This window comes from Cricetulus griseus (assembly GCF_003668045.3).
Source record: "Cricetulus griseus strain 17A/GY chromosome 1 unlocalized genomic scaffold, alternate assembly CriGri-PICRH-1.0 chr1_0, whole genome shotgun sequence".
Classification (NCBI taxonomy): domain Eukaryota; kingdom Metazoa; phylum Chordata; class Mammalia; order Rodentia; family Cricetidae; genus Cricetulus; species Cricetulus griseus.
Genome location: NW_023276806.1, coordinates 92380216 through 92393768, shown reverse-complemented (window position 1 = coordinate 92393768; position 13553 = coordinate 92380216). Strand labels below are relative to the sequence as shown.

Genomic DNA, 13553 nt, shown 5'->3' with positions numbered 1-13553 from the left:
ATTGCAAAGTAATAACAGAAATAACCAGCTGGGCTGGCTTTGCTTTCATACTGTCAGTCTAGTAGGGATGAAATCTAAAAAAAAAAAAAAAAAAAAAAAAAAAAAAACAGAAAAATCACTGGGGCCAAGCTAATTGGAGCCCTGGCGTCTGTCTGCATATGGTTCTGTTGCTGAGTTTTGTATAGCTACAGACCTCTGATCTCAGATCACATGACACCTCAGGAGCTTTTTCTCTTAGTAGTGTGCAGCAGCCACATTCTACCTGTGTCCTCTACCACCTCCCCAGATGTGTTTTCTTTACATCTCTCTTAATTATTTAAAGTAACAGGAGCTGAAGAAATGGCTTGGTTAATTTTAGCTCTAGAAGAGACCCAGCTTCTATTCTCAGCACCCATGCCATCTGTAAACTCCAGTTCCTGGGTATCCAACTCCCATCTTCTGATATCCAAGGGTAGCAACACACATGCACGCAAACAGAAGATTCATACATATAACATAAAATAAATAATCCTTAAAAAATTTAATATTTTCAACCTCTTCTCATCTGTACATATACCAGTTTCCGAAGGTAAGCCTCGTGAGTGTAGGACTTTTGTTGCCCACTGTTTAGACAGGCTCTGAATAGTGTGTGACAAATAGCAGAAGCTCAGCGTTCACTGCTTTTTGCATGAATTTGTTCACGTAGCTGCAGGCAAGTTAAGCACTTAGCTATCAAATGATGTGTCTGTTCAGAATCTTGAGAGTTTTAACATGTTCTTTTGTAAATTGTGACATCCTGTAAGATCAATTATGTAGATATCTTTGGGTATAAACTAGAATAATTATGGTCATGATTTATTATGCATTCTTATCGCTGTGGTTAAGCATGGTTGTTAATTGGTCATTTTTATCTCCTTCAAACTCAGCAACACAGAAAGCCAGCCCTGTGAAGGGTGAGTGTATACCTGCAGCCAGTGGCCTGCCTGTGACCCTCCATGCTCTGCTTCTTTCCCTGGGATCTGGATCTTGTCTTATCTAGCTTTTACTTTTCTGATTTACAGTTTCACAGCAGCTGTGTATTTATATGCACGCATGCTCAAGTGTGCACACGAGTGCACGAACACACACACACACACATTCCTAAAAGTGTTTGTGATTTGCATATAATGTGTATGTTCAGGTCTGTAAAATTTTGGTTTTCTAAAATATTTTTTTTCTTTCGTTTTTTTGAGACAGGGTTTCTCTGTGTAGCTTTGGAGCCTATCCTGGCACTCGCCCTGGAGACCAGGCTGGTATGGAACTCACAGAGATCCTCTTGCCTCTGCCTCCCGAGTGCTGAGATTAAAGGCGTGCACCACCAACACCAGGCTAAAATATTTTTATTATATTAATTTATTGGTTGATTGTGGGGTATGGGTATGCACAGTGAAAATATGGGGAAGGACAACTCATAGGAGTCTATTTTCTCTGCCATGTGGGTTCTGGGACCAAACGCCAGTCCTCAGGGGTGCTAGGTAGTAGGTGCCTTTTTACAGTGAGCTACCTCTCCAGATCAATCCTTTGATTAAAAAAACCTGTAATCTTTTATGATTCTTATATTATCATTTGACACATATATATGTGCAAAGACATAAAATCTGATTTTACATGCATTGTATGAATCCCACTTGCCTCAAATGTTTGGGACCAGAAGTGTTTCTGATTTCAGTGTGTTTGATTTTTTTTTAAATGTTTTTGTAAATTTTACTGGTGAAGTATGTGTGGTTAAGCTGAAAACCTAAATACTCCCTAAGTTTCAAATTTGAAAGCACTTTGAATGTCGTCTGATTGTTGAATTAGGGGTCTGCATCTGTGTTCCTGCACATTATCCATGTTTTAACTGTGGATATAATTTACTCACCTGGGTTTGTGTACTCTTCCCCAGTTCATTTAATCAGTTTCTTTCAGATAGCAGAATTATAGAAAATTACAATCTATCTTCAGGAGCTAAAACTTCTCAGTACAAGGTTCCAGTCACAATGTGAATTCTGCTTTTAACATGGTAGAATGAATACCTAGGCCTTGAAAGTTCTCTATAAATGTATATTCTCCAAATTATTAGCCTATGAAACATGAGTAAAAGATTTATTGAAGCATGAAGAGAGAAGGATTTCAGTGTAACATCTATTTGTATGTGGAACTTAGCACTACAATTCAGTCACACTTAAGGAAACCACTGTTGCTACGCTTTAGTATCAGAAAAGGACTCCAGAAGCCAGAACACTCTCTCATCTCACTACTTGTGTGAGATTCTTTAACCAAGACAGTATTCAGAGCAGCTTATATGGTCCATGGATCTGAGAACTGCCTGCTTTTTGTAAACCAGGTATATTAAATAGATGTGCTGAAATATAGATTAATGCCACCTACCTATGTAAAATCTTTTTGAACACATGCTATTTAGGTTAATACTTGATCTCTAAGATGCATTAAAATGGATGCTTTAGAACTTTTCACAAGTTTAGTTTGCAACCTAGAAGATCTTTAAGAGTAAAAGAGAGTCCTGAGGAGAAAAGTTGGAGCATTCTGGATAAAATATATATTTAACTGTGTTTACTAATAAAATAATCTTAAATTGTGGTTAGTTTGTTAATTTTAGTACTTTAACCTCTAACCTGTGTATACTGAGCAATATAAATATAGCCCCCACCTTTATGGATAGAGGCCTAATGGTGAATTCCAGGTTCATTCCCTGGAGGCCAGGAAGGAGTGGCCGGCTTGTGCAGAGTGCTGGTTCCTCAGGGCAGGCTGCACTCAGTGGACCTGGTCCATAGCTGTTCACTACATGTGCTTTGTCCCAGTGTTGAGTTTTCTGTAGGACTTACATAGTGTGTAAGTCGGTATATAAGGTTTCATTTCTCCTTAGTTTCACAAATTACTTTGTAACTTTCTCTGTGCTTGATTACACAGGTTGGGTATTTTTGTGTTGATGTTGCCCTTGGTAGTACTGCCCCTCACTGAGTTATCAGTGCAGAGGGTGGAAAGAGAATTCAATTTTTATTAAGCATCTGCTATGTGCCAGATACAGCAACCTTATTTTTTTATGTTGGTGTTGTTTGTTGTTGAAGTAGGTGATGGGACAGGGTGAAGCAGGTTAAAAAGTTAAATCTCAACAAATAATGTCATTCAAGGTCTCAGCAGATCAAGATTTAGCTGCTTATCTGCAAAGCTTGCTTCCTTTTGAGTCCCAATAATATTGACTATTTTATATAATGTGATTACGGCCCTTGTTATGTAAACACCCAGCTAAAGGGCTAACCAGTTCTTCACAGTCTTGCAATTCACTTCTATTCATACATGAATAGAAATTTACTGGACGCAATCATTATATTTTAGAGACAAGGAAATAGATTTGAAGCTGGGTGATTGTTTCCTCTTTATTAGACAAATCATCTTGTCCCTGAAACTTGCTGAACTCGTTTTCAGATTGGTAAGACAGAGACATAAAGAGATCCTCCAAGTGCCATCTGGCTGTTTGGAACATCCAGTGATCTGATAGCACATGTGTGAAGTATTTGAAGGTGGAGGGTTATAACCTCTGAGGTCAGTACCTGGAGGTGTTACCAGCGATCTCCTTTGACATATAAAATCATGCAGCACCATGGTGTCTCTTTGCCTTTGTGCACATAACAGGAGCTAAAGGCAGAGAAAGTGCTCCCCTTTCTTATTAGGAAAAATGATCAAATTATAGGTATCTGGCTATTTTATACCCACCCCCCCATGACAATTTCTTGTGGTTAGTGCTAATATTTTAAAGTTGTCAGTCTATAGTGAATACTGAGCTTACTACTTTTAAATTTTTTTCAGCATGAGGGAATGTTATACTTGATTAGTCTAATTCTCTCCATTCAGTTGCAAGTTTACAAGTTTTCCATAAACTAGGACTTATTAACCTGACAATCTTTAGGTAGCTAGTAAATAGTTTAGAGGCTATAACAAGTCTACTTTATGTTAGAAAATAGTTAGTCAAGGCTACAAGTAAGTTACTGTACAATTTATAGAAAAATAAATTATAGATTAAACTTTATAAACATATTCTTCATCCCTGCCACCCAAAATTAAAAGTAAAACCTCTCTTTACATGTTTGTTACATCTTAGAGGAAAAAACCAGAACTTAAGAATCAAGGAAATGAATCTAAGCAGTAAGACCCAAGCACTATAAGGCCAATTTAATTCCTGTTTCTTTCTTTTGAAATTAAAATGTGACTCACCGTTATGTCCTCAGTAGCCTAGGCATTACTGTTTCGGAGAAGACTATAATGACTTCCTTACATGAAGTATCTCACGTCTGGCTTCAGTTTTGGTGGGATTGTGGCCTTCATGCTCGGTATTTGTTTTCTTTCTTGAGCATTTTAGTTATTGGACTGCCTTTGCTCTGAGGATTGCGTCATAACCCAGCTGTACTTGTCCACTTTACAGTATCAGATAACTCATTTTAACCCCTTCCCTGCTAATCCACATTGCTGCCCTGCAGTGGCTTTACAGTTTTCTAAAATAGCCCTTTACTATATCCTGAACAGGATGGAATTTTCCTACTCACCAATTCTTCCAGTCTCTACAGACCTTGTAGGTAAGATTGGATCAGCAACAGAGTATAACATTTGACTGGTACTCAGGGAAATGTACTTCAATTTTTGCCTCGGCTGCTTATGTTGACAAGTGGGAAATGCTGCATTAGTTCACAAACCAAAACATTTAAAGTACTCTCTGAAATGCTGACTTCTCGCCAAGTGCTTAAGCATCAAGCAGTACAGACTTTTACTAACCTTAAGAGGTCAGCTCTAATCCGTGCTCGTGTAAGTTGGATCTGATGTAGATTTGTAGGGTTACAAATGATCCAGGCCTGGCCAAGGGTGAACAGTGTGATAGGGTGTGTGTCGAGGGAGAGGAACCCAGCCGGCAGGAGGATGGATTGTTCCCATGTCTAGCTGTGACCTTTTCTGTGAAGCTGTAGTAATAATAGCTACAGCATTCTCCGTTGAGAAGCATTTTCAAGATTTGAGTCTCCTCCTCGCTAACTTCTTAAATTTTTTTTCCTGGAAAACTAAAAATTAATCTGGTAGCAAAGCACACCTGTGTGCTTCTGCTGTAGAGTGGGAGGGCTGTAAACATGGGTATCCACAGGACCCTTGACCTGTGCTGGCAATGCAGCAATAGATGATCAGAAAGTGGTTTAGAGGGTCCCAGTCTCTTTGGGGGACAAGAGTGCCCTGTCCTAGGGGTGCACTGGATGCTGATTGTGCCTAGTCTGCACCAACCTTTAAAGAATGATGCATGGGGACTTCTGATCTTTCTCTAGTGTGTCAGTACATCTCCAGTCTGATTTTGGACATCCCTGTTTCCCTCTTGGTTTGCTGCTTGACCCTAATTTCTGAGTATTTAACCAATTGTTCCCATGTTTTTTCCCCTCTTTAGTTACATTCTGGATTAGTACAATCATACCCTGTCTGTCAGTACCAGTGCACTCAGGATCAACCATGTGCTCGGGTCTAATTTGAAGGCTTCTAGCATTGGGCCTGCCTCACTTCCTTTAGTCTTTCTTAAATAGCTCATGTTTTATTTCACCATTTTGTCTCCTGCCTTCTGCCTTAGAGAAGTAAAGCAAAGGTTCCTCAAACTCCCCCTTATCTCCTAAGCAACTATCACACTGCTCTTGTAAGTCCTTTTGCAGATGCATTGAAAACATGGTTCCAGTGTGCTGTCTTCACTTCCCCTCTACCCTGTAATCTATTTTCCTGTGGCTTCTTTGAACTGTCCAAGTCCGTCCTCACTTCCCATTGCTCATCTACCAGTTATCTTAAAGATTCTTTATGACAGCATTTTTTTCCTTTGAAATGTGAAAATACACACAAAAATGTTCCATCTTGACCTGTTTGGTTTTTTGAAATGGTCCTAATAAGAATTTCAGGTTCTCCTTAAGTTTCCTCTGTGACCTCAGCAAGCCCAGACCTTACAGTCCTTGTGCCTGATACTTCTGGATAGTGAAGATAGAGGTGTGTGCCCCACACCTGGCCCTTGAATGTTTACTAATCAATTAATTAATTTGAGATTTGGGTCTCTTTGGGCTGAGGCCTCCCAAGCCCTGGTATTGCAGGTGTAAGCTGTCATATGTAGTCTCTTGACCATTTCTAAGGGTTCAGTGACATCAGTTTTAGTTAGAGTGTCATGAAACCATTACCACTTTCATTTTCAGAACTCTGTTCATCTTGGAAAACTGAAACTCCATCACAATTGCATGATCACAATTACATGACTGTTTCTTATCTTCTAGAAATTGCCACTCTGCTTTCTGTCTGCATGGACTTGACTTCTCTGGGTACTGTAGATATGTGGGATCACATAGCCCTTTCATGGCTGTCTTATTTTACTTAGTATAGTATGATTTTGGTTGAGCATGCTGCAGTATGTAGCAGAATCACATTCCTTTGTCAGGCTGGGTGATTTTGCATTATGTGTACATGTCAACCATCTCTTATGCTCTCCATAGACACCTGGTCCTTCACCCCTTCAGACTGTTGTGTATCCTTAGGTCATGTGGGCATACAGATATTTGAGATCTGGATTTCAGTGCTTTCAGGCACTGGTGCTCCTCTTAGTGGTGGTTTTAAGTATTAAGTGGAAAATTCTATTAAGTGATTTATAAGTGGGATTTATATCTTTCTGAATAGTGTGGAGTTACCTTAAAAAGTAGGTGCTTAATCTTATCTTAGGCAAACAAACAAACAAAAAAACCTTTGATACAGTTTATCTTTTAAATGGTATTGAGATAATGACATGACTCTAATAAGCTGACCTGATTTGTTCAGAGCTTTTACTGTCTCTGTAGAAGCACTACCTTCACACACATCTTCTCCCACCATGTAGGAAGTGTTCCTATGGGTTAACTCATTCTCTTCACAAGAACGGCAACCAAAATGGCTCTCCTCCTAGTCACCAGCTAACACTAGCTACCTTCACCATGCTAGACACTGAAGAGGCCTTGGGTGCAACCACAACTCTGGACAAGCTGTTCTCTGTTGTTTTGTTCTAATGAGATCTTGAGCTGTGAGGGCAGACTTGATTGGTCGGTGACTTTCTGTCCTTATTGCTTACAATTTTTTTTTTATTCATGGGATTAAAATAATATGAAAGTTAAGATATGTTGATTTTCAGTTTCTTTTCCATGTGTTACTTGCAACATATATTTTGTAAGTGACACTTCTGCATATTTGGGAAAGCCACAGTGAGAGTTTATGTACTCACTTATTTCTGAAGGCTGGTGATCTACAGCATAAAACATAACCTTTTTTTTTAAATGATTGTGTAAAATGCAGGATTATCTTCGTTCATTTGTAATTCATTAACTACTAGAATTTTCCAAGATAGATAGAAAATCTTGAGTAAGATACACATTTTTTTTATTAAGACCAGGAGTTTGGATTGTATGACTCAAACTTGTTTCACTTTTATTGGATTAGAATAAAGATGCATTACAGAAAGACTCCAGCCTTGAATGAACACACCAGGAGGAAAATGGGGTTGAGAATCTCTGTTCATAATTGTTACATATTTTGTGAGTTGAAGGAAAAACTAATAGTAAATGACACCAGAACCTGTCTGTAACCTTTACAAGTTCAAAGCTGCATAACTAAGGAATTGCAGTGACCAGGGACAGGACACGAACTCTTTCCAGTGAGATAATGTCAGTGTCTGGGATTGAAGCTCCAATGTCAAATAAAATAGGCTGGCTTAAATGTGGAGATGTGGGGGTGTCTAGCCTTTGACATTACCACGTGACTTGTCACCTACAATTATTGGACCTGAGATCTACGCAGCCTATAGGTCACAGATTGGGCATGCCTGGTAGTGAATATATTCTTTCATACTAATTTGAGGCACACCATTTATTACTTTGTTTTACTTGTCCAATCTGTACAGAGATGTGACTGTCTCTGCCTACCAAGTACTGAGATTAAAGGTGTGCAACACCACTGCAAAGCTCCAATCTGTACTTCTATATTTAGTCATTACTGCAGTAACTCCCATCCCAGGAGGCTCCTGTTTCACACCTGCTCCCAAGAGCAGAGCAACAAGATTATGAAGTGTGCATTTTGATGTGGGTTAGACTGTACCCCATTTCCAAAACATAACATACCTTTTGCCACTTTTGGTCTTTGTACTTTTAAAAAGTCTGTTCCTCATTTGAAGTTTTTTGTGTCCTTAATAGCCACCTCAGCCTCTTCCCTTTATAGAACTTTCTCTTAGCTTCCTACTAAGAATAGAGGAAGGAAGGGCTGGCTGTACTTTGTAATGCCTCGTTTACATTCTGCTTTGATTTCTTGTGTCTCAGATAGTAATGGTGATGTCTATGTTAGGAGAAATGTAGGTCTTCTGCTGGTCCCCTCTCAGTCTGATTCATAAAGTCACTTGGCCACTCTGGTTTGGAGGAGAGGCAGTACCCACAGGCTGCTCAGATCAGCTTCCTGGATGTGGATCACTGTCCCTTGCTTTTCAATCTGTGGACCTGGGTCCTTGAGACTAGCAGGGAAAAGAAGTCTTTCTAGGACAGGCAGGTAACTCGCATTTAACCACTGACAGCTTTGTGTTTCTCCCTGCCTAAGAAACTTTGCTTTCTATTAATAAATACTAAACTAATTTAAAATGTCAATTCAAGCCATGCATTTATGTTTTTTAAGAAGCCAAATAATCTGATGGACTTCAGAATGGAAATAGCAGATCATACTCTTTCCAGCATTGGTAGTCACTTTTGCTTTTAGCTGCAACCTCTCTCTTTCTACAAAATTGTACTTTGAGGCTCTGGAGTTTATGTTGACTTTTTATGGGGAAGATGAATATTCATCTTTATTCTCTGTTACTCTAGATAATTACATCCATTATTTTCAGAGAAACTGGCATCCTTTGTCCACATTGTTAGAGCAGGGTGACTGTTGTCTGTGATAGAGGCTCTTGACTTGATTTCTAAGCATTGCAGTTTTCCCTGTTGCCTCCAGTGACCAGGGAAGCCTTGTCCAATATCTATGAGATGACATTCACGTTCTCTTCCAGGTGGACATTTCCCATATACATTAGTTAAGGTATGTAAATACACTACAGTTTTGAGTATATTTTATGTTTGAAATCTTAGGTGCTCAAAAATCAAAAACTTTCTGACAGAACACAAAATATTTCATGTGTGTCTTCATGTGATGAGTCCAAGTCCAAACACAGACTCACTAAATAAACTGTGTAAAATTACCTTCAGGTTATATGGATAAGAGGTATGTAAAACTTAATTTGGGGTTTGGGACTTGGTTTACATTCCTGGGTCTCTCTCTCTCTCTCTCTCTCTCTCTATATATATATATATATATATATATATATATATATATACACACACACACACACAACACAATCTCAAATATCTGAAATTTAAAAAGCACTTATAGTCCAGAGATAAGAGATACTTAGCATGTATATAAATCTTAGCTCTTACATTTTAATACTATATTTCAGCTAAAGGTATGTAATCTAGTTTATTTACACACACACACACACACACACACACCATCATCAACGGATCAAGGCTTCTTAGTGTTAGAGTTCAACCAAAACCTGTTTTGACAAATCATTGTGGTTAATCATTTTCTCCTGTATTTCATTGCAGAAAACTTTAATTGGCCAGTCTTTTGCATTTTGCTTTTAGCCATTTGTGCTCATTGTGGCCTCATAAAATCTTCTACCTGCTGTGTGGGTGCTTCCAAACTACCTTTTTTCTCCCTTCCTGCTTGATACCTGTCAGCTACTGAAGGAAGTCCCATTTTGGTTCAGAAGTTGCCCCAAGTCTGGAGTTACAGAGGACCATGTGCTTGTATTTTTCTCTAAATCTCTTCCCTTGTTTGTAAAATGGTGCTACCTCCCTCGTTATGGTTGTTGGAACATTCACAGGAAGCATGGTGTATTGTCTTACTGTGATGTCTAGCCAAAATAGGTGGCCAGTAAATGTTACCGTTTTCTTAAATAAATCTGTTTCTTTGGTGAAATGTGTTTTGCGGCAATATCTGCGCAGTGCTGAAAACCCTGCCAGACAGCCCCCCCCCCCCAATATGGGCCATTGGGAAAAAGTGATACTTGAATTTACTAAATTGTCTCTCACTTTGTGCCAAATCATAGATCACTTACTGGGTCCACATTACAAAGTCTTTGTGGTTTGGGAGGACTTAGGGTGTTTGAACTTCTGTTTAAGACAGCAGCAGAAAATAAAGAGGTAGCTCAAAGCACAGTGCCTCCAATAGTAGGAATCAGGGTCCCTTGAGAAAAGTGGGTGCCAGAGATGCTCACATTTTCCATCTGTTTGCTCAGAACCATTTTCAGTGGTTGCTAAGAGACCTTCCTTGCCCAGGAGGTGTGTATCTTTCTCTGTTACACTTAATCTTCAACTTCAGCTTAATCCCAGTTGCACTGTTGCCAGTTGGCTTGTTGTAGTTTAAATTCTTACAGGCTCTTACTCTTGCATATTATTGTTTTGTTTTGTTTTGTTTTTAGACATTTGAAGCATTTGTTGACCTGTGCTCCTATTGATCTGAGAGGCAATATGTTTGTGTCATTAGGAGCACAGTCTCCAAAATAAATCTTTTAGTTAAGAATCTATCTTGGTCACAAATTGCTGTGTATTCTTGGGACCATTACTGAACCCCTCTGTGCTTCATTTCTATACAGAAGTCGTGATGATAGCCACTTCAAAACATTATTGTGTGAGGGTTGGGCAAATATGTGTTGCCCTCATCATATGATACTAAGAAAAAATGAAAAGAATATGCATTGTGGGGTTGCCTACCATTTCTAAGAGGTAGCAAGTTATTGCTTCAAGAAAGCATGGCTTTGAAAGGGCAGGTAAAATAGTGTTATGATCAATATAACAGTGCTCTTCAGATCAGTGCTTAGACCACCTTCTGTCCTTGGTCCTTTTCCTACCTTCTTCTTATTCTCTTTAAGCACCATATGTATATAGAACTTTCCAAATTCAATTTTAGTTTTATCTGACATGAAGTTCCATTTTTTTAAATGGTATTTACTCTCTTTCTCTTTCTTCTCCCCGTGTGTGTGTGTGTGTGTGTGTGTGTGTGTGTGTGTGTGTGTGTGTGTACATGTGTACATATGTCACAGCATGCATGCAGATGTCAGTGGACAACTTGGTGGAATTAGGTTTATCTTTCTACCTTTGCATGAGTTCTGGGGGTTGAATTCAAGTCAACAGGCCTGTTGTAGCAAGCACTTTACCTCTGAGCCCTCTCACTGGCCCTTGAAGCTCTGCTTTGGATGGACCTAGACAGCAAAGGTACAAACTGGCCATCATACCATTTCACTCTCTGTCCCTGGATGTTTTGATGTGTTTACAGACACAAAACTGCTTAAAGCCACCATGAGATGAATCAAGCAGGAGAAGAGCCCAGTTGGGGTCGTAGGGTACTTTGAGTAGTGGATGCTCAGTGGGTGGGTGGATAGAGATGGTAGGGGGTACTGAGATGTTCAAGGGCTCTGCTGTGGTTTTGCAGTAACAAAAAGTTCAGGGTCATTATTTTTCCTTTAGTTTTTCATTTCCCCTGCCAGTTCCTGTAGTACTCTAAAATGTTCCTAAAGATTTCCTGGTTCTAGAAACATGTTACATGACAATGTATGTGTGTGTGCTTGTAGACCAGGTGATAGTCCTTTTGTTTTGAGCAAACATTCCCATCCCTTTTAAAATCGTATCTTAAACAGAAGTTGTGTGAGTGAAGTAAATGAACTTATACCTCTGGCTGAGGAGGCTGTGTGGTTGCTGCCCCAAGTATTCCTGTGGTTCTTTGAGGCTACTGAAAATAGTTTGAAGCTGTCTTGTTCTGAAAATGACATTATTCTAGAACAAGCCAAGCCTACAAGTCCTATCCATGGAAGTCACAAATGTGTTTGGAACTCAAAAGCATCGATTGACATTTAGAAAATGAGGTGATGGTAATAGAGAAGGAGAGTATTATGTTGCTTATTCAGAATATGCAACACTCCAGTAGTTCAGACAGTTAAATCAAGCTTGTTTTCTTCTGGTTTAGGGAACCTTTTCACCATGAGTGATGTGCTGTGGGGTCTGCAGGTCTCAGCTTTGTCATGTGACCAAGAGTTTGGGATTTCCCTTTCCACTTTTATTCCCTGACCAAGCAGTGCCAGGTTCTGGTGTGGTCAGCTGTCTTTGTAGGTCTGAATATTTAAAGTTGAACAACAAGTGGATTCTGGGCCATGTGGTAATTTGACATTGAGGACAGTTTTGTGGCATTAATTATTTTGCTTGAACACTTGTCTTTTATGTCTTTCCTAGTGTTTGGAATTTATGTTTACAGTCTGTACAGAGGTTCGTGGGAAGAACTGCTCATTCAACAGAAACTCTGCAAAGCCCATTGCCTCAGAGCACTTGAATGGCTGTGGGGAGGTAGAACTGTTGATGGCTTGGAGTCTGATTAGGGTTTATCTTGGGCTTTCTTGAGCCCCTTATTAGACATTCCTTGTCCACTTCTGTGTTTGACTAGCATCTTTGTGATTATTAGACGTAACCTTTTGGGATGTATTAACAGACTACTAGCTCTACCAACCAAAGGCTAAGAACAGTATCTGAGGGCTATTTGCAGCAGATTTCCTGATGTGCTGTTCCCTGCTTGTCTTGTGTTTTCACGTGTTGAAGTGTCTTGATTTATGACTTTCTTTGTTCCGTAAGTATAAAACCTTCATGAAACTTCTGCCATGTTTGACATATAATTTAGAATAACTGAAATCTGTTTGCCTAGGCCATATGACTCTTTACTTGGTTAGAATAAACTGTCCGATATTCTTTTTGAGGTAAAGATATAATTTTGCCTTGACAGTGTTCCATACCTCATGTCTTAGATGGACTTGAACTTGCAGAGAAGCCACTGCGTCATTTCTGTGTATACATATGTAAGCTGAACAGTCATGGGGTCAGTAAATATAGGCACTAGAATCTTGGCCTTTTCAAATCACCATGGCAGTGTTATTTGTTTATTTTTTATTTCCCTAACTGATATATACACCTTGATGTATATGGTCATTGTATAACTTATAACAAGTATTAAATATATTTTTCTTAAAATGGTTTTTAAGAGCATTTAGTAATTGATATATTTTAAATATACAAAGAACAAGGAGTGTTAGTAAATGGGATGAGAGACAGAACAGTGTTAGACTCACTCTGAGTTTGTCTGTTTACCCTGCTGTGGCTTATAGTTGCTGTGCGTGCAGCATCTGGCTTTCTCTTGGAAGTGGAAGCTCTCTTTGAATGAAACTTAGCTTTTCTTTATACCTTATGGTTTAAGGAGGATTGCTATAAAGCCCTAGGAAAGAATTGGGAAGATTCATTTCCCTTAGTCCTAACCAAGAGAAGAAAGTAGAGTGACTTTACAAATGGGATACTTTGGAGTATGAAATAGCAGCCGTGCACTGGTTTATCTTGGGCAAGCTATGTCACACAAGATCAGTATACTCTGGAGAGTTGGAAGAGAATTTTTGGAAACTA

The 13553-nt window shown here is 39.1% G+C and overlaps 2 protein-coding genes across 3 annotated transcripts in view; one reads left to right on the top strand and one right to left on the bottom strand.

Moving 5' to 3' along the window:
* Positions 1 to 13553, top strand: part of Med12l (mediator complex subunit 12L) — a 320970-nt gene that overhangs the window by 130804 nt on the left and 176613 nt on the right. The window lies entirely within an intron of this gene.
* Positions 1 to 13553, bottom strand: part of P2ry14 (purinergic receptor P2Y14) — a 46219-nt gene that overhangs the window by 16305 nt on the left and 16361 nt on the right. The window contains exon 1 of one of the 2 annotated variants that reach the window (XM_027391669.2): positions 4231 to 4353. The exons of the other annotated variant lie outside the window; for it this stretch is intronic. The gene's annotated coding sequence lies outside the window, so the exon portion shown is untranslated. Of the gene's footprint in view, positions 1 to 4230; positions 4354 to 13553 lie in introns of those variants that run through there. 2 annotated transcript variants of the gene reach the window in all.